The 22,630-nt window shown below is 37.0% G+C and overlaps 1 protein-coding gene and 1 non-coding gene across 10 annotated transcripts in view; one reads left to right on the top strand and one right to left on the bottom strand.

Annotated features, from left to right (window-relative positions):
- Marchf1 (membrane associated ring-CH-type finger 1) overlaps window positions 1–22,630 on the top strand; it is an 858,714-nt gene that overhangs the window by 32,973 nt on the left and 803,111 nt on the right. The gene's annotated exons all lie outside the window — the stretch shown is intronic.
- Window positions 13,987–14,089, bottom strand: LOC120097656 (U6 spliceosomal RNA). The gene has a single exon (XR_005495204.1). It is a non-coding gene; the product is annotated as a U6 spliceosomal RNA (small nuclear RNA).

The raw sequence follows: 22,630 nt of genomic DNA, 5'->3' as shown, positions 1-22,630 counted from the left end.
AGGAACTTACCAAAATCAGTAGCAGACCAAGAAGGAAATCAAGGAAGCAATACTTTGCACAATAGTCCCAAATAATTTAAATAATATAAAATATCTTTGGGTAACCAATAAAGTAAAAGATATATGATAAGACTTTAAGACATGTAGAAAGATATTGAGGATGATATATCAGAAAATTATGAACTGGTGTGTTTGAAGTCTGTAACTAATACTATTGATATTTATTATTATTATTATTATTATTATTATTAAATTAGTTTGATCACTAAGGCTTTTGTTTGAGGTCATTCTGAAGCTTAAGTAGCATCCTATACTTGTCCACAAATGCACTGTGACTGAATACATAAATACCACACTTGTATTGCCTGTCATCTTGTTTTGTATTCGTATTTGCCATGAGTTATAACTTTTTTGTTATTTCTCAATCCCTTAGCAAATTACTAAACATTTAGATTTTAGTAGTTTTGCCTTTCCACATTTTTTGCAAGGGACAGCTTGGATTAATTTTTCACAATCACAATATTAGAGTCCTTTGGATTTGACAGATGTATTTCCTTGTGTCAACGAATTTCCTATTTTGATCACAACGCCATAGCATCATTTCCCTTCACTTTGGAGGGATTCTCTTTCATGTTTCTTGTAGGTAGGATTTAGTGTTAAGACACTCTGGGACTCTCTAGATAAGTCTTTATTTCATTTTCAATTTAGAAAGATGAGGGTATTGGTTATAGTGTGTCGTGTTGGCAGTTTTAAAATATCATTTTGAAGAGTTTGAGTGTATCATTGTGCAATCTCCTGGTCTACAAGGTCTTGGCTGAAAAGCCACTGCCCATCCTTTGAGCCTCTGTTGCTGGGCGCTTTGCTCTTCTCAGGCTGCTTTCAAATCCCCCCTTCTTTAGCTCCAGACATGATTATGACATGACTCACTTCAGATCTCTTTATTGAACGTATTGGTTGTTCTTGGCTGCAAATTTCATTCTCCTCAATTGTGTTTGCTAATATTTCTTTTAAACATACTCTACTCTCTCTTGTGCCTCTTGTCCTTTGCGTGTGTCAGTGTAGCTGACATTGCTATGATGGGTAGTGTTCTTTCTGTCTCTTAAGCTATTCTCACTTTTGCCATAAAATTTTGCTCTTCAGATTATCTTACACAGACCTACCTTCCACACTACCAATCCTTCCTTATGTTTGATCTACTGAGTTTTTTATAGGTGTGATATTCTTTGGTTCTGTGGTTTATGTTTGATATCTTGGTTTTTAATATATCCTGAAATTCTTTGTTCTTGCACTATCTTGATCTCTGTGAGCACCCTTATAAGTACTGTTTGGATTCACTTTTGAGTAAGTCATATTTCTATACTCCACATGGGGGTGATTTCTGACCAAGTTGGTTGCTGTTCCATTTAGAATATGTATGTTTTTTATGTTTTGGTATACCAAGATAAGCCAGAACATTGATATTGGAGAGGAGAGCTGCAGGTTTTCTAGACTGAGCTGGAAACCTTGAAGAGTTTGCTGATGTCTTTCTTTCTTTCTTTCTTTCTTTCTTTCTTTCTTTCTTTCTTCCTTCCTTCCTTCCTTCCTTCCTTCCTTCCTTCCTTTCTTTCTTTCTTTCTTTCTTTCTTTCTTTCCTTCTTTCTTTTTTTGATTTTACACTGAAGCCAAGTCTAAATGTTCTTTCCTCACTCACGGTCACTAAACCAGTTGGAGAATGTGTGGTAAGTGTTCCATTAAGATTAACTCTTCACTATTCTCAGAGTCAGTACTTGACAGAAGTGGGCTCCATTGACACTCAGCTGTTTATCATCTGCCTTATAAGGTCACACAGTAATAAAAGCCTTCATCCAATCCAGTAGCTGAAGTGGTAAAGGAACAACTCCTTACATGGAATCTTGATTTTTAATGGCACTTGGGATTTAAAACTCCAAAGAACCAGCAAAATGTATTCATTACAGGGTTGAGATGAAGGAAAGAGTGAAGAAATCTTAGGGTCTAGCTTGCTGTTCAGAAATTTTGTTTAAGTGCCAGGCTCCTCTGTAGAATTCAACGCTATACCATTCCTGTAAGAAAATGAGAGAAGGACTTCCAATTCTATTTTCTACACTTCTTCAAGGGAGTGTAGACTCTGGAAGTCCTCTGTGTCTATTTAAGGCCATATTTTAAAAGACCAGTTGTAGTGGCTCACACCATATTCTCTATAATCCTATATAGCTTTGCTGTTCTCTAGGAACTTACATTACTTAGTCCCATTGGTTGAGTGCCTAGGAGGTGTGAAATGCTCTGCCTTGGGTAGAAGTTGTAAAATTGTGGTCCCTAGTGTGTGGTCAATGTTATTTGGGAAGGATTATTAGACTTGGAGCTATCACTGGGACTAAACCTGGGTAGGAGGCCCAGGAAGCGCTGACGTGCATGTCTGTCCAGCTGTTGGTAGGCTAATATTAGTCTACACTTGACGCTTCTCAGTGGATGTTACTGAGAAACCAGGACATCAAGTAGCTATGGGAAGAGTGTCCTCAAGGTCTTCCAGAGAGATGAGGGTGCATTAAAAAATAAACAAGAAAACAAATAAACAAATAAACTTGTCCAGCTGATAAGTCCCAAGGTTGCTTCAATGCTTATGTAAACTGCTACTTTTAAAATTTAGCACTAAAACCATTCACATCTGCTTAATACCATCTCCTAGAGTTGTAGAGCTAACTCATGGGGGAACCTTAGAGATAAGGCCATATGCTTTTTAGGTCAAAACTCATCTCTGCTCACAAGGATGACTGGGATGATAGGGATAGGAATTCCTTGGAATATAATTAGAGCCTAAATCTGTTCCACCACTCTCTCTATCTGGATGTTTTTAGCTTATCTGTACCCACAGATCTTTCCATTCATTTTTTTCTCTAGGAAATGGATCCACAAATCTTTATTGAACCTATGGCTAAGGGGTAGTCAAGGGCTTCTCTTTCTACCGTGTTGCGGGCGTTATATCTTTCCTCCACGTCTGAAGGAAAGTTTTGCCAGAGGGAAGTATTTCTGGTTAGCAATTTTCTCTCTTCAGTGCTTTGAATAAATCAGTCCCTTATCTCTGTTTCTGCCAGAAAGTATATTGATGGCTTTGTAAGGATCCCTGTACATGATGAGTTGTTCTCTCTTTGAAGCTGCTGAGACTTTCTTTGTATTTGTTTTTTGGAAAATTTGATTATAATGCCTCTATAAATTATTCTCTTAGTTGAATCTCATTGGGGACTTTTGTAATTTCTGGATTGAAATGTTTGCAATTCTCCTAGGAGTTCGAACCCTTATTTATATAAATAATTACCTAGATTGTCAGTCTTCTTAAGCTAATACGTTATCATTACCATTTTTAGTGTTGTCAAATAAGGCCTGTAGGGGTCTTCTCTTCTTTTTCAACACTTTCTTTTTTATTTCCTCCTTTTATTAAGTACCCTTAAATGCCTCTTGTTACATTCCAGATTCTTTCTTTTGATTATTTAATTCTGTTGTTGAATTCTTAGATATGTTTTTGTTTTTTATTGGATTATTCTTTATCTTATGACATGTTTTTATATTTTACCATTTATGCTGTTAATTATTTTCCTAATTTTCTTGATGATTTCATCTGAGTCTAGTAGCTTGTTTAGGATCTTTAAAGTGATTTCTTTAAGCCCTTTGTCAGGGAGTTAACAGATTTTCATTCATTTGAAGCTGACTAACAGAATCATTGTATTCTTTTGATAGCCAATATTTTGTTTTGATTTTTCCATCCTTTAATCTTGTGTTGTTGGTTTTCATCTAAAGTGTCATCTTTTATAGTTTTCACCAACAGGCTTTGGGGGAAACACCTTCTCCTGAAAGTCAAGCTAGGAATTCTGAGGAATTAAGACCTTTTCAATGGATGTACCTACTTTACTCTGTTGTTCTTCCTGGGTGTACTGGCTGGTTTTATGTGTCAAATTGACACAAGCTGGAGTTATCACATAGAAAGGAAACTCCATCTGTAAGGCATTTTTTTTCAACTAATGATCAAGGATAGGAGGGTCCATTGTGGATGGCGCCATGCCTGGACTGGTAGTCTTGGGTTCTATAAGAAAGCAGGCTGAGTAAGACAGGGAAAGCAAGCCAATAAGTAACATGGCCTCTGCATCAGTTCCTGCTTCCTGACCTGTTTGAGTTTCAGTCCTGATTTCCTTTGGTGATGAACAGCAATGTGGAAGTGTAAGCTGAGTAAACCCTTTCCTCCCCAACTTGCTTCTTTGTCACGGTGTTTTGTGTAGAAATAAAAACCCTGACTGAGACACCGGAGGAAGGGATTTCTTTGAATTGCTTACATTCTCTTCATCCTAAAAGTCCTGGACAGAAGTTCCCACAGCAAAGCCACCTCAAATGTCCATTGGTGTGTCTTATCTCAAGAAGAGTCAAGTGGAGTGAGTGCATTGTTTGTAAACATTGAATAAAGACTTGCTTGCCATCTGGGGAGAGTACAGGAAGGGAAGGAGAGGAAGTATATGGAGCGCTGAAATGACTAGATAGGCTGGAGGTGGTGGCGGTGGTCAGAATCTGTATAGATTGATCCTTGGTGGTTGTGCTTAGACTTTCTAATGAATTCTGAAAAGGAGTTAGTGGGTCTTTAGTCTTTCTTCTTGGTTCAAATTCTCTCCTAGGTGTTCACACCTATCACCAATGTCAGTGTAGATGTTGGTAAGAGTGACCTGTCCCTGAGCAATGTTCTGTGTGGCTGGGGATGCAGAAGCTCCTTTACCGCCTTCACTTTGTCCCCTGGGAAACAGAGTCTAAGGAATCTTTCCTGATACTAAGCTGTGTTTCTTGGCAGAGGGAGAATGCGTGTCTTACTATCTTTGTTAACAAACTTTGTTCTCACATTTCCTGCTCCTCTTCTTCAGACAGAATGGCACGTCTTCACTGGACGTGAGACTCCCACAAGGCTCTCATTCCTGGGTAGTTATGGGAACCAATGCTTTTTGTGCAGTCCTGGCATTAACTTCCTAGTTTTGCATCTTAATGATGGCTGTCTAGAGCTAACCACTACTGTGCTCAGTGCCAAGGAGATGGCTCAGAGGGAGCAGGCGCTTGCTGCCAAAGCTTCCAATATGAGTTCAATGCCCACATGGTAACAGAAGAGAATTGATTCTCCTGTAAACTGTCCACTGGCCTTCACATGTGTGCTGTGACAAGTATGTATGCATATACACCTATGAAATATAATTTAAACAAAATTCAATTCATTTGTTTACAACTCTCTTTTCTCATCCCTTCTACTTCTCTTTTTTCTTTTTTTCCTCTTTTTCTAAGTGTCATCTGAAGTTGGGAGATTATTGTAACGACACTATGCTATGAAAGATGAATAGATAGAATTCTGTTTAATATTTAAAATACAGTGAATAGAAATACATCACATACTTTTAGGAGAGAAAGGCTTTTAACTGGCTTGCCCATTGCTTTTCCTCCATTTAAGCTTTGCATTTAATCCCCCAAAGAATAGCAGAGAAAGGCTGGTAATAGCTTTCCTATAACTTCTGAAAGATTGTTTGCCATGACATACCAACAATGAGAAGGAAGCAATATTCAGAACTTTTATCACTTAAGTAAGCACATTATTGATACAAGGGTAAGCAATTCCTCCCTTAAATGAGAACGCTCTTTCAAGATCATTTCTTGTAAGATGTAATATTTTAAATATTAATATTTGCTTTGATGGGAATGAAATTAAAGGTAAAATTGTCACTTAACCCTAGCTATGTGCTATAAAAAATGAATAAAATAGAGAAGCTTATTTGAAAGGGCAATTGGGTCCTCTGGGACTATTAAGGATGATACATTCATTTACACTTGATATTTTACGTTCTGTAAATAACCCTCAAAGCAAAATCCTATTTGGTTAATGTCTCCATCTTCCTGTTCTCTCCTGTTACTCTAACCAAATACAGATAAATACTACAAGATTCCTTCCAATTCCTGCTCATATCTAGCTAGCCTTGCATATCTGATAGGCAGGCAGGTAATACCCAGAGGACTGATTTGCATGTTTTGTTTCTCATCTGCTAAGGAGCTACCACTTTCGTTTTGATGCTCTGGTTAGAAGCCAGTCCCCCAGCATTTTATGGCCCATGAGACTTTCAGGACAGTGAGGGCCTATACTAATGCTCACTAAATGAGGAGGCTTTGTTATCAACTACTTGTGTTAGGTAGAAAATGGAGATTTCTCTAGAAAACTTTATATATTCTGTTACTATTATTTGACTAATGATTTGACTAGGGATATACAATATATAGTTGAATATGTATAACTTTTCATTCACACATGCAGAATATACATGCAGAATTTAATATACTTGTATTAAATGTTAATTAAGCCTGTTACATAAAAGTGGTAATGGTAACTGATGACCAGCTTTCTTTTTTTATAACTCCCTTATAGCTTCAATTTCCTTAAGTTATATTGGTAGAAATGACAGGTATTTTATATTACTCATAGACAATTCAATAGATATATTTAAAAATCTGTATCTTCAATATTATATATTTGGGAACAAACAAATTTTGATAAAACAACAAATTGAAAATGTTTCTTTGTTAAGTCAACTTGAAGAACCTCTCAACAACTGTACCACAAGCTTCACATTCATGCAGAGTATCATAAATGTTCACTTAGCCAGAGTATGTGAAATGCATGACCTCATCACACCAAGTTTTAGGATCCAAAATCAGGCCTCACCTTGTGCTCAAGGTCAGGTCTACTGTAAATTTCTAAATGTTGTGAAGATGTCATCCTTTATTTATCCATGAGCTCACAACTTATAGGAGTATTACTTTTAGAACTCACACTTGGCTACCCAACTTCTTCCTGTATGCCGCCTTCAACTATACCCTGTAGCTTTAATCTTCCTTTCTATCCTAATACAGAATCTTGTTAGAGTGCCATTTCCTGAGCTTAATTTTAGTGAGTGCTATATTAACTTTGCCAAGTTGCATGAATTAGAAGGGATTTCTAAAGGGAATAAGTTAATTTTTGCTTGTTGTATAAGCATCTTTAGAAGGCAAGATACTAATATCAGGAGTAGAGAAAACAGTTGAGTAGCATGAAAGCCCTTGATGTTCTCTTGTCCAGAAAGAAGGTTACTCTGATGTGGTCAGGGTCATTTCCTTCCTTCCTTCCTTCCTTCCTCCCTTCCTTCCTTCCTTCCTTCCTTCCTTCCTTCCTTCCTTCCTTCCTCCCTTCCTTCCTTCCTTCCTTCTTTCTTTGTTTCTTTCTTTGTTTCTTTCTTTCTTTCTGTGATTTATTTTTTATTTATTAATTTTTTATTATGTATTTCTTTACTTACATTTCAAAGGTTATTCCCCTTCCCGGTTTCCTATCCATAAGCCCCCATTCCCTCCCCTCCCTCTCCCCTTTACATCCCCCCTTATTGCCCTTCCTCATATTCCCCTGCACTGGGGGGTCCAACATTTTCTAATTTCCTTTGTGACAACTTCAATAGGAATAGAATAAAGATAAGGAAACCCTGGAAGAGAGAGAATAACAGGCAGAATAAAACAAGAAAAACAAAAAAGAGGCAAAAATGCCTTAATTGATGTTTTGCAATTCGTTGTGTCTTCATTTGGGTTTTACATTAGAATATGTTTATTCATATTTAATTTGTTTTAAAGTGGCTCATGTGTTTTTTTAAACCACTTGCTTCGTTATAGACATTGGAGTAAAGTTTCGATTATTTCTTTTTGCTTTGAGTCAAGGTCTCAGTAGTTAGCTCAGCCAGTCCACGTCATGCTCTGTGATAGGTCATACATGCTCCGAGCTCCAGTGAGAGATGGCAGTCTTTAAGAGGTGGGACTGAGTGGAATTCTTTCACCTATAGAGCAGCCATGAAGAGGCTGTCAGGACTGAGCTTCTTCCTTTATTTCTCTCTCATGTGCTGCCTCCTAAAGTGTCTTCCTCTGCCCTATGCTCTCTGTCATGTAGCAATGCCTCTTTATGAACTCAGGTGCAGTGAGGGCAGTGAGCCATGGCCCGGAATCTCCAAACCTCTGAGACTCTACAAGTCTTTTGTAAAAATGTGGGGATTATCTTGGCTCCGTGTTACAGTGAGGAGAAGCTGAGCAGCACACTCGGTCTCTGCCTTGGTTTTCTTTAGTATTTGACTGCTGAAGAAATAAAGATTGACGCCAAAATGATGTTTTGTTTTGTTTTTATTTAATGTGGGGAATACATTCTTCATTTCTTTATTAAGGTAACAAGCTATTCCCCCTGTTTTTCATGAGTAGATGAACTGTATGAATACATTCAAATAGTAAATTTAGATTATTCTTTGTTATTTTCTTAAAAAATCTAACAATTTGTAGTGTTAAAATTTTAGTATCTTTCAGCATACACCTAATTTATTAGAATAATTTTTCTCTTTAATATTTTAGCTATGAGAATCAGCATTGTTTATTAAAGTATCTATCTGCATATAAACTTACAGCTTTGTCCTCAGGCATATTTAGAATCTCTTAAAGAGGATATGACCCATTGCCATGCCTCTGTCAGCCTTAGATATGATTGATGCCTCACTGCAGAGTAAGCAAGTGTTCTTGGATTATGCACAGACAGTTTACAATGGGCATGCCTAGTGTGCTCAGGTCTCATTCCTATTCCAAAAATGTATGCCTGTGTTTTTCAGGTGCTGGAGCTAATGACCCTATTCATTGTTTGGGTGCCCAAAATTAGTCAGAAAGTATTAAAAGAAGTTTTCTCTATTGCTGCTTTGTTTTTATTTCTTCTGGCTCTAAATGACCAAGAGGACATTTGAGCAGCCTTCCTGCCCCTGGAACTATGATCTTCAGAACATCCTGAACTTGAAGGGTAAAACAATTCAGCCACTCATTCCTTGACAGCAAAGCTTTCTGGATCATGTTCATGATGTCATAGATTCTCTATATGCTGGTGCTCATTCCACTGATTACCTGAACCATTTTATCTCGTATTTCTTCACTGTTACCTAACATAGCACTAATGCTTAAAGGAGTGCTTTGAATTTCCTTCACATCGTGTTATATTCTTTTATGGCTTACAATTTCTTCTATAAGTTTTTCTACTTTTCACAACTTACCTTTGCAGCTTCATCTTAAAGCAGATTTATTAACTGCCTTTCTACCTTGGTTATTTATCTATTGTCCAAATATTACTTGACAACTTGTAAAAGAAAGCATTTAGTTTATGGCTCATGGGTGCATAGGGTTAGAATCCATGATCAGACTGGCAGGGAACATTACAGGGAATGGCTTGAGCTTTGGAAACCAATGCAATCACTCCTTGTAATCCTTCCCAAATAGTTCCATCAATGAGGTACAAGTATGCAAACATTCTGTTCGAACCACTACATGTGCTTTTTGGGGGCTTGTTCCTTTCTCTGTTGTCTCCCAGGACTATGACTAACTTGTGTTATGATTATATATATTAATACAAGATATGTTTCATGTACCAATAAAATTGAATGCTAATCTGGCATCTAGTAGATGTATGCATGTTGGTTGAATAATAAATAACAGTAACATCATATATACTGGTATTTATGTGTATTGACAACTTTTAAATCATATATATGATTTAGAAATGCATAATCATAAATACATAAATTATCTATCTCTATCTTGTATATTTGATCCACCCAACAAACCTAGGAAGTAACTGATGAGGACCCTGAGGTTGAATCCAATTTAGATAAAACCTAAGAGTCTTGGAGAGATGGCTCAGTAGTTAAGAGCACTTGCTGCTCTTGCAGAGACACAGATTTGGTTTGTACCGTGCATACTGGTGGGTTCCAATTGTCTAATTGCAGAAGATCTGATGTTCTCTTCTGACTTTCATAGGCACTACATACACAGGTGGACATACAGGTGAGCAGGCACAAACTCTGAAGTATTTAAAAGCAAATACTGAGAGTTAACAGCAAACTACCCAAATGGTCTGGGATTAGGCTACCAGCAGTCTTTCAATTGTCTCTAGAATGTTTGATCTTGAATATCTATGAGGAGATCAACTTTGAAAGTTTTGGTACGTCACAAATCTGAAGTCGTTGCTAAAACAGTTTGTGGAAACAAAAACATATGCTTCTCATGTTGAATTTGCTGAATTTTGTTCTAGCCTAACACCAAGGATCATCACACTACTACACATTGCTCTACTCCACCTCTCCATATCTGCCCACTTGAGCTCTTGAGCATTCCTCAGGGACTGTGTGTTTCCATGCATATAGCTGCAGCATCTTTCCCTCTATCGGCCAGTATTTTAACTAACCTTGCAATATTTAGTTTTAAAAGAATATATTTGGTCTACCAATTTTTATTTTATTAAAATTTAGTTTTCCTTTGAAAATGCTATCTAAATAAGATGACTAAGCTGGTGAATGTCTTAGGTTTTCTTTTATGTCTTAAGCACTATGGTCATAAACAACTTGAGGAGGAGAATTTACTCTAGTTCACAACCCTCAGTCACACTCCAAAAATTCAGGGAAGAAGCTCCAGGTAGAAACTTGGAACTCATGCAAAGACCATAGAGGATTGCTGTTTTCCAGCTTGCTTTCTTACAGCATCTAGAATCACCTGCCCAGGGGTGGCACCCACACTGTGAGCTGGGTACTCCTTCAACAGCCATCAATCACAGTAGCACCCCATGTATTTCCATACTGGTCAATTTTGTGAAGACATTTTTTCTCAATTAAGAGTCTCTCCTAAACAGAACACCAATGGCTTATGCTCTGAGCAAGCATTGCGAAATGAGACCTCATAAAATTGCAAAGCTTCTGTAAGGCAAAGGACACTGTCATTAGGACAAAATGGCAAACAACTGATTAGGAAAAGATCTTTACCAATCCTACATCCGATAGAGGGCTGTTACCTGATATATACAAAGAACTCAAGAAATTAGACTCCAGAGAGTCAAATAACGCTTTTAAAAATGGGGTACAGAGCTAAACAAAGAGTTCTCAGCTGAGGAATATTGAATGGCTGAGAAGGACCTGAAGAAATGTTCAACATCCTTAGTCATCAGGGAAATGCAAATCAAAACAACCCTGAGATTCTACTTCACACATATCAGAATGGCTAAGATAAAAAAACTGAGGTGACAGCAGATTCTGGTGAGGAAGTGAAGAAAGAGGAACACTCCTCCATTATTGGTGGGATTGCAGACTGGTACAACCACTCTGGAATTCATTCTGGAGGCTACTCAGAAATTTGGACATAGTACTACCTGAGGACCCAGCTATAACTCTCCTGGGCATATACTCAAATGATGCTCCAACATATAACAAGGACACATGCTCCACTATGTTCATAGCAGCCTTATTTATAATAGCCAGAAGCTGGAAAGAACCCAGATGTCCTTCAACAGAGAAATAGATACAGAAAATGTGGTACATCTACACAATAACTACTCAGCTATCAAAAACAATGACTTTATGAAATTCATAGGTAAATGGATAGAACTAGGAAATATCATCCTGAGTGAGGTAACCCGATCACAGAAAAACACACATGGTATGCACTCACTGATAACTGGATATTATTAGTCCAAAACCTCGAATTACCCAAGGTACAATCCATAGACCACATGAAGCTCAAGAAGAATGACAACTAAAGTGCAGATGCATCAGTCCTTCTTAAAAGGGGGAATAAACATATTCATAGGAAGAGATATAGAGACAAAGTTTGGAGTACAAATTGAATGAATGAATGACTATTCAGAGCCTGCTCCACCTGGAGATCCAGCCCATATATATACAGGATCTATCTATCTATCTATCTATCTATCTATCTATCTATCTATCTATCTATCTATCTATCTATCTATCTATCTCAAAACTAGACACTATTGATGAAGCCAAGAAATGCATGCTGAAAGGAGCCTGATATAGCTCTCTCCTGAGAGGCTCAGCCAGAGCATGACAAATACAGAGGCAAATGCCAGCAGCAAACCATTGAACTAAGAATGGGGTCCCCACTGGAGGAGTTAGAGAAAGGATTGAAGGAGCTGAAGGGGCTTGCAACCCCATAAGAACAACAATACCAACCAACCAGAGCTCCCAGTGGCTAAACCACTACCCAAAGACTACTCATGGCTCCAGCTGCATATGTAGCAGAGGATGGCCTTGTTGGGCACCGATGGGAGGAGAAGCCCTTGGTCCTGCCAAGGTTGAACCCCTCCCCCCAGTGTAGGGGAATGTCAGGGAATGGAGGCGTGAAGGGAGGGTTGGTTGGGGCGGTGGAACACCTTCATAGAAGAAAGGGAGGGGGTACAGTATAGGGGGTTTATGAATGTGAAATTGAGAAAAGGATTAACATTTGAAATGCAATAAAAAGTATCCAATTAAAATGAAATAGAATAGAATTTACCTCTGTCATACTTTTGTGCATTTCCTATTTTTTTAATTAATATTTATATTCCAGATTTCATTCTCCTCCCCGTCCACCCCTGGAAAGTTCCAAATCCCACACCTTCTCCCCGCCCACTGTCCTCCCAACCCCGGTCCAGCACTTCTCCCCCTGTCTCCACAAGGATGTCCCCACCCCACACACCCCACCAGACGGCTAAACTTCCTGGGGCCTCCAGTCTCTTGAGGATTAGGTACATCTTCTCTAATGAACCCAGACCAGGGAGTCCTCTGCTGTGTATGTGCTGGAGGCCTCATCTCAGCTGGTGTATGCTGCCTGGTTGGTGGTCCAGTGTCTAAGAGATCTCAGGGATGCAGGTTAATTGACACTGCTGGTCCTCTTACAGGGTTGCCCTCCTCCTTAGCTTCCTCCAGCTTTTCCCTAATTCAACCAGAGGGGTCAGCAGTTTCTGTTCATTGGTTGGGTGCACACATCTGCATCTGACTCTTTCAGCTGCTTGTTGTGTCTTTTGGAGAGCAGTCATGGTAGGTCCCTTTTTGTGAATGCCCTATAGCTTCAGTAGTGATATCAGGTTTGGGGGCCTCCCCTTGAGCTGGATTCCAATTTTGGACCTTCTTTTCCTCAGGCTCTTATCCATTTCCTTCCTTGCATTTCTTTCCCATAGGAACAATTATGGGTCAGAGGTTTGGTTGTGGGATAGCAACCCCACCCCTCACTTGATGCTCTATCTTTCTGCTGGAGGTGGATTCAATAAGCTCCCTCTCACCACTGTAGGGCCCACATCTAGGGTCCCCCCCCTTTGAATTCAGAGAGTCTTTCCCTTCCCAGGTCTATAGTACATTCTAGAGGGTCCTCCCAACCTCCTTCCTTCTGAAGTTGCCTGTTTCCATTCTTTCTGCTGTCCTTGAGGGCTGCAGTCATTTTACCCCACCTAATACCTGATCACGCCCCACCTCTATCCACTTTTCCTCCCCTGTCCTTCCCTCTTTCCCCTCTTGTGGTTGCTTTCTCCTCCCTCCCAAGTGGAACTGAGGCGTCCTCACTTAGGCCTTGAGCTCGTTGACCTTCTTGAGTTCTGTGGGCTGTATCTTGGGTATTCTGTACTTTTTCTTTTTTCTTTATTGCCTAATATCCACTTATTATTGAGTACATACCATGCACGTCCTTTTGGGTCAGACTTATCTCACTCAGGATGACATTTTCTAGCTCCATCCATTTGTCTACAAAACTCAGGATGTCCTCGTTCTTAACAGTTGAATAGTATTCCATTGAGTACATGAACATACTTTCTGTATCCATTCTTCTGTCGTGGGACATCTGGGTTGTTTCCAGCTTCTGGCTATCACAAATAAGTCCTCTATGAACATAGTGAAACATTTGCCCCTTTGGCATGTGGGGCATCTTTGGGGTATATTCCCAAGAGTGGTATTTCTTGGTCTTAAATAGGCATTTCCTATTTTTGTAATAAGTTTTTCATATGAACATGCGATGGCCCATATTTTCTTTTGTTCGAATCTCGTATTGCTTTGCAACTTTTTAATTGTTTTTAAAGTAATTGAAACTTAGGTTTGCACATGGAATGAGATAGAGGTCCAATTAAAACTTTTTTAAAATATGGAACGCTTCACGATTCGCGTGTCATACTTGCTCAGGGACCATGCTAATCTCTATATCGTTCAAATTTTAGTATATGTGCTGCCAAAGCGAGCACCAAGGAAAACTTTTAAAATATACTCAGAAATATATGTATGTATATACATACTTGTTCGCAGACATGTGTCTGTGGATGTATCTTTCACTGACTATCAATTCCTATGCTAATGGTATCCTCAATTTTATAAAACAAACACCTCCCTCCACCAATCATCTCCTTTCCTTTTGGTAATGTTCTGGAATATTCATCAAAGGGAATTTTTTTATATAGAAAAATAAAAATGTTTCCATTAAAATTTATTAATGTTTCAATTAAGATTAATGAGTTTTTAGTTCTTTTGGGAAAACACACACTGTGATTATATGAATCACGTAAGAAAGCGACCACATCGCCTTTCTGCTGTAGCTTCTCTTGAGTACTTCTTGGCTCCTTCTGATGTTTTCATCACAGACTGATGCCATATAACTCTGTCCCTAAGACGATTTCTAAAGATTATATTTTTCTTGTTCTGATAAATATTTTTCTTACTTTCCTTCTAACGTATTTTGAACTGAAAATAGAGGATAAACATTGCTTCTTTAATATTCCTCTATCTTGAACTTGTCAAATCTCTATATTTCATCTAAACTTGGTGATTTTGCAGTTTTTACAGTGATATTATCTTTTCTTCACATAAAGTTTTATTGTAGTCTCATCATGGCCTATGAGGTTTCATATGATTTCCGTTATTTACACAAGTAACCTTTCTGTAATTATATTTAGCTAGATATTACGATTCAATGTTGACAAATGATTGAGAGACTTTGAGGTTCCAAACCATAAATTGTAATTGCTTTAGTGTTTTAATATGTGGAGTGACATTGGCCACTGATGTTTAAATGATCATTATGGGTCAACAATATTCTATTTTCTCTGTGATTCATAATATTTTAGAAGGAAATGAAATGTATCAAATGTCTTTCTCATCATAATGTTGTGATTTTATGATTTTTCTCTCCCCGTTTATTGGTGAAAATGATTATCCAATTTCCAGAAATAAGATCACTCATATGTATATTTCTCCAGTAATTTTTATTATTTGCAAGAATTTCTTGTGCCACTTGATATTAAACTTTTCAAATGCAGGAATGAATTCTACTAGCGATTTATGTAAAAATTTGCATCAAAATAATTAACATTGATAATTTTTGTTTGAAATTTGTTAGGCTTTGGGATGGTAGCTCTGCTTGCTCTATTTTAAAATTAGAATAATTTACAACGTGCTTTTATGTTGTTGAATATTTTACACTACAGTGAAAAAGTTCATTATTAAAAGGTAAGGTACAGAATACATTTTTTCAGAGTCTATTTAGTCTTCTTTGGAAAATAGATCTTTGATCGTCTTTCCAAAATATACATTAATAATAAATATATTCCTTATTTTCTGATTGTTAGCTTATAAAGGTTTTTTTCTTCATGGGATTTAATATTTCATTGCAGACTGTTCCTCATCTTTCTCATTTAGTATACACTGCCAAAGTTTCAATAGTAAACTTCTCTTTTGTACCTGGTTGTCTTTCGGTATTAGCCTTATAATCCTCTTCCTTTATAACTCAGGGTTTATTTGCTTTTCTGAAATCTTCAGAGATGTTTCAATCTTTAAACATGTTTATTCTCTATAGCTTTAAATATTTTATGCTTTGACTTATATTAATTTCATCTTCTAACGGTTTTAGTAATTTCTGTTTATATCAGCGATTTCCTTCTGAGACTTGTATTTTTATGCATTGCCATCTTTTGGAACAATGGATGGCCATGCTCATGTTTACCTAAGTGCAGTCTTTGTTGCATGCACTTTGAGGTGACATTTTTGTCTTTGCAGTTGGTCCTCTGTATCTGCACATTTCATATATGAAGACTCAACCAACCTTGAATTTAACCTTGAATTTAAAGTATTTAAAGAATATTATTTGTTGTGTACATGAACAGAGTTCTCATCTCTAGTGGTTGTTAGTTATCAGTGTTTATTAGACTCATCTCTCATGCATGCTATTGGAATATATATATATATATACATACATATACATATATATATATATAATTTCTGTTGGAGCAGTCTAGACATCTTTTATTATATCCTAAAGGATGCATTTCTATCATGTTAGGCATTCTCAATATCTTAAAGATGATGTAAAAGGTATAGGAAAATATACATATGTTATATAAAAATATTAAGCTAAAAAGAATTTGGTAAATGAGGTATGTCATGAAAATAGTTCCCTGAAGATTTATTTTTTGTCTCTTATACAGGAGATAAAGCATAACTTTTTAATTTGGTTGCTTAAGATTATTTAGTATTATCTAAATTTATTGGGTGATCAGAGAATTTGGCTAAAAGTTGTCAAAAAGAATGTTCTAGGATGATGGCTGAGTGAGTAAGAGTGCTGGCTGTACCAGGTATGAGTTCATAATCCTAAGAACATATGTTAAAATTAAGGTGTGGCCACACTTGCATTTAATAACTCCAGCACTATTGGGGCCAGAGTTAGAAAGATAGGTCGGGCTTGCTGGCTGCCAGGTTTATTAAATGACCTTATCACAAGGAAATAAGGCTGGGCGTGATAGAGAAAGGTATCCAGCATCTTCCTCTGTTCTGAATGTGCCCATGCATACAAATCTGATTTAAATCTCTCTCTGTCTCTGTCTCTCTGTCTCTCTGTCTCTCTCTGTCTCTCTGTCTCTCTGTCTCTCTCTGTCTCTCTGTCTCTCTCTGTCTCTCTGTCTCTCTGTCTCTCTGTCTCTCTGTCTCTCTGTCTCTCTATCTCTGTCTATCTCTCTGACTCTCTCTCATTCCATGCACCAGCATTAACTCTATACTATTTACTTCTTACTTTGAAACTGAGACATTTTTTACTACATATTCCTTCCACCCACAATTTCAAGTTCTGAGGTCAGTATTTAAAACTACTCTGTTGTGAAGAGTACATGAAAAGCATTTTATTTAAAGCATTTCTTTCATCTTGAGAGCATTGTCAGCCACTTCCTGTAAGCATTCTCATTATGTGTGCTGCCTTCCCCTTGGACTTCTACGTTAGCAAGTACTGTCCACGTTGATCATCATGTACTCATTACTTTATCGTTCTGGTCTTCAGGTTGCTCAGTTCTAATGCATTTGGGAGGTATACAATAAATATTCTTCTTAGATTCTCTGTACCCCCAAAGGTCTTATTTAATGACTGGAAATGATTGACAGTTTATCATACTATCTGGATTGAACTTTTGCATTTCTATGGACTCTGGATGTTTTCCACTAAATCTTCACCTTTATCACTACAGAGGAGAAATTGTTTATGAGTTAGATAATGTTTTTTTTACATACAATTTAGATTTTTTTGTGCCTAAAATAGTGTGATATTTTATTTGTAAACCACCTCCTTGGTGTTTAGGCATTTTATCAGTGTCTCATGATTTTACCTCCTTATATATTTTTCTTTTATAAAAATCTTTTCAGTTTGAGTTTTTTATTTAAATACTAAATTAGGTCTCAACAGGCTCCCAAATACTCCTTAAATTCACACATACAATCGCTTACTATATAAATCTCAATTTAAATAGTTTGTATTATACACATGCACACACACACACACATATATATATATACACACAGACATACACACACATATACACATACATGCGTGCATGCACGTGTGCTCGCACACACACACACACACACACACACACACACACACACAAACACACACGTATTATTATTGTTTACAGGCCATCAGTTCTCCTCTCTACTAGTTCTCAGTAGTTAGTGTTTGTTTATTTTGACATATGTCCCATTCTAATTGCTGAATTCATTTAGTTATATTTCTAAACATTTTAAAAAATTTATTTGAATGATTGATTGATTGATTTAATGTATGAGTGCTCTGATGCATATACATCCACATGCCAGGAGAGGGCAACAGATATTCTTGTAGATGGTCATGAGCCACCATGTAATTGTTGGGAATTGAACTCTGGACATCTCGAAGAGTAGTCAGTACTCTTAGCCATTGAGTGATCTCAATAGCCCCTAGATAATTGTTATGTTAAAAATTCATCTCTGTTGGAGTAGTCTAAGTGACAAGAGTTTCAATTTAAATTATAAATGTAACAGAATCATGGAATTTGCAAAATCCTATACCTGACACTCAGAGTCTCTCTTGCTGTGCTTTTTATTCTTGTGATAAACACTGAGATTATCACATATAAAAAGAAAATAATTGTTACAATGGGTAACAATTGATGGGTAATAATTGATACAATGGGTATCTAAACCTTTGACATGGTTCTGTGATGTATGTTCAAATGTACCATCTTGGGATGCTTGGGGCCCATGAGTTGGATTGAATGCTGAAAATACGTTTGTAGGTTTCCATCCAGGGTTGAGTGGTTCCATGGCCTGTGGGCATGTAGAGAATAGCACATCACAGGGGAGAGCCTGTGTCAGCGAAAAGGAACACCTAATGGCCAGGAAATGAAGGAACAAAGGAGGAAGATACTAGAGTACCAGAATTCCCTGAAAGGTTCCTTCCTCAAGGCCTACTCACTTCTTCAAGGTTTCACTATCTCCCATTTCCAAACTTGGGACCCAACCTTTAAGACAGAAGCCTATTGGGAGACTTCCAGATTTCATCTCTAGCACAGATTCCCAATCTGTTACTGAGAAAATTTTTTCCTGAGAACTTCAGCCAACATTTTACACTTTCTAGAATTTGGCTCAGAAAAGGCAGAGAAGAATAGAAAGGAAATAACCTATATTTGGTAGCTTTTTCTCTTGAACTTTCTTTCCAATGACATTGAAGAATACAATGTGTAAGGGTTTCTTCTTTTTTGTTTGAGTGTTTTTAATTACACATTTACATGCACATGCAGTCATGCACCATCTCCACACACACCTCTAGATTTACCTAAGAGAAACTTTGATTACTAAGATATTACCACTACTTGTGTATATTTTTAGTTGTGTGTATCAAAAAGATGTTCTAGTGATCTACAAATGTTCACCCCTCAGTTTCTGGTTGCTTCTTACTATGAAGTTCCTATTTTCTGTGATGGTAAAAAGATCTGTGGGTTTGTTGAAAAGTGTGTATGGTAGAAAACCTGCATTTATTCATTTGTTGTTGGGTGGTCTTCTGCATGCTGTAGGCAACCTGAATTTCCTGTGAGTGCTGTGTGACGTCAACTGCTTTATTTCCTATGCTTTCTCCTCATTCAAATAGTATCTCTTCCTTAGGCTTCTAACTTCAAATTCTGCAGGACCTATCCTTTTGTAGAAAGTTTCATATAGTGGCCTTTGTTTGAGACATGACATTTGGGCATATGACAGATAATGCTGAAATCTGTTCCTTGGTGAGTAAATTCTAGGTCATTAAAAACATTTGTTATTTCCAGAGAACTTAAGTCAACTACTTCGTTCAATGAAAATAGTAACATTGTTTGGCTGTTCATTGTTCTGCTTCCATCTAATTTAGCACCTTGCACAAAATAGGTGCCAGCAAATGTTTGTTGAATGGTAAACTGGATTTAGTGATTCACAATTAAACATAGGAATGCGGGGAAGCTCTGATAGGGATTGTCCTTCAGTGCATAAAGAACAAGTTGTGTTGGTGGGAGGGTTGGGAGGGGAACACCCATAAGGAAGGGGAGGGGGGAGGGGGATGTTTGCCCGGAAACCGGGAAAGGGAATAACACTCGAAATGTATATAAGAAATACTCAAGTTAATAAAAAATAAAAAAAAAGCCTCCATAAGCCTATAGATAAATTTTCTTAATCAATGATTAATGTGGAAAAAGCTCAAAACACTGTGGGTAGTGTCATGTTCAGGAAGGTGGTTCTGGATTCTATAAAATGCAGGCCGAGCAAACCGTGAGGAGCAAGCCAATAAGCAGCACTCCTCTGTAGCCTCTGCAAAAAAAAAAAAAAAAAAAAAAAAAAAAAAAAAAAAAAAAAAAAAAAAAAAAAAAAGAACAAGTTGTGTTTACATTGCTCTTTGTATAAGAAATTGCACATATTTTAGTCTGAAAATGCCCAGAGAAACGTAACAGAAAGTAATTGCACTGAAGAGGTTGATACATTGCTTTTCTGACATTTGACCTTTTCATTCAAAATGATTGTTGTGTAAATTTACATAATTTTTGCATATTCATTTGCTATTTTCATACTAGCATATGAATGTGACCCAGGCAGGGCATCAAGCATATTCATAAAACTCATTACCTCATTCCTATCTTTGTCTTCTTTTCACAGCAAGGACTTCATTGTTAGCTGAACACAGTCAATCTGAATTAGCTAAATAAATAATTTAAACAAAAGCCTAATTTAATTTCTTTAAACATAGGGATGGGAATGTAGTTCAGTGGTAGAACATTTGTGTAATACGCTAAAGGTCTTCAACTCCACTATTCCAAACCAAACCAACCAAACAAGAACAGCATACGAAGCAGATTGTTAGGAATATAACATCTTGTCAGTGTTATTTTCTTCTACTAGAGAAATACCAGGAATAATTTTTAAACATCTATATTTTTATCATACACATATTTATTATATTACTATTAAATTGATAATGCAAAATATAGCTTCCATCTGAAAGAGGATAAGAGTTTATTTTGAACCATACATGAATGACCATGACTCAGAAACACAGTCAACAAGTCACTGTGAATAACAGGCTGCTCTGTGGAAGTGCTTATATGAGCTTTATATAGTCATAAAATGAAAGTCATAAGTTGATCATTTACCAAATACGTTGGTGTCAACATCAGGTATACTGGTGACAGAAAAGTAGGGAGCTTGGCTGTAGGCTTGAGATGCTCATTCTTAGCTTCTGAGCTAGTAGAAGCTAGTGATCTCCTAATAATAGTTTTCACAGTTTTTACCTAATAGACAAGAAAGATGCTGAATTTTTAATTAGGCAAAAATAGATATTAATTAAAATAAAAATTCTTCAAGATAATTTTGGCTTTGTATTTGCAGCATTCAAACTCTCAAAAATCATGATAATGAAATCTGTCAATATTCTGAAGGCTCTGCATAAGTATGACTTAGATTTCATTGATTTATTAATTTTAAAATATTTTATTTATGTGTGTAAATGTTTGTCTACATGATTCTCATACCCATGATGATCAGAAGGGGATTACAGATTCCATGGAACTGCAAGCCTCCACTGGGAGCTAGGAACTGAATGTGGATGTATGAGTAGCAAGTACTCTTGTCACAGCGCCATCTTTCCAGCCTTAAACTCTATATTCTGTGATGAAAATTAGCTAAGATAAAAATTGAGCACTAATAAGTCTCATGTGCTGAAAATAATCTAAGAATTTGTAGAAAACAACATACTTTCATATATAAATACAAATGATATAGAGGAAGGCCAGGCATTGGATTTCAATTTCTCCTTGAGTAAATGCTTTTGCCTTCCAGCATATTACCATAAGACACTCATCTCAAGCTTCTTCTCGGAACTCAATACTAGCCTACCTGAATGTAGTAAATGAGAGGATTCACTCACGAGGTACTTTAGGTAGACTCCATTCACATATATTTATATAGATTACTAGCCTTGTATTTCTACTTACAAAATCCACCTTATTTCTTCTGTCTTTACCACATTTTAAAAATACCCGACATCTCTTTTGTGACATGTTATCTCTCTCTTTATACAATTCTTACAATTCTTTTGCACTCTCTCTCTCTTTTTCTCTCTCTCTCCTTTCTCTCTCTCTCTCTCTCTCTCTCTCTCTCTCTCTCTCTCTCTCACACACACACACACACACACACACACACACACATTTATCCTTGTGTCCATCTACCCAATACCTGTCCTTGTTTCTTAATTGTTCATAAATTCATAAGATTTTACAATAATTCATAAAGATTTTAGAATACCTTACTCATCATAGGAAAGAATTAATTATAGACTGAGGATAATACAACCACTTCCCAAGGCACTGCATGGTACTTGGGGGCATTACCTGCATGATTACAATTACAGTGCATCCTTTCTACAATCCAAATCTGCAGTGGATAGACACTGAACTAAAGTTCTCACCATGTCCAAAGACTTGCTTAAATGCCTTCCATTCGTTAACTCATTTAACCCTCACCCCAGCTCTGAGTGTGTGTGTATGTGTGTGTGTGTGTGTGTGTGTGTGTGTGTGTGTGTGTGTCTGTTTGAGTGTGTGTGAGTGAGTGTGTGTGTGTGTGTGTGTGTGTGTGTTTGTGTTATCATCTCCACTTCTGGAGATGATGAACCTAGGATTGAAAGATATTAAGTAACTCACTCAATTCATATTGTTGATGAAACAACAAAGCAGGATTGTGATTTATGTTTCTAAATCTGCATTTCTAATTATTATATCACATTGCCTGTTGAGACACAAAGCACAGTGTGATTTTGTCTCTAATAGCACAAGATCATGAATCCTCAAAGCTATCACATGGGTGAAAATGATCTGCAGTTATACAGTTCTGGGTCTGGGTGTGTAATTGACTGCTATGGCCCTGAAGATTATTTACTATGCACATCATTAATTGCCTAAATGAAATGCAGTATAACAAATGTA

Source organism: Rattus norvegicus, chromosome 16, assembly GCF_036323735.1.
Source record: "Rattus norvegicus strain BN/NHsdMcwi chromosome 16, GRCr8, whole genome shotgun sequence".
Classification (NCBI taxonomy): domain Eukaryota; kingdom Metazoa; phylum Chordata; class Mammalia; order Rodentia; family Muridae; genus Rattus; species Rattus norvegicus.
Note: the sequence above shows the minus strand (reverse complement) of the source record. Positions and strands in the feature narration are given on the sequence as shown.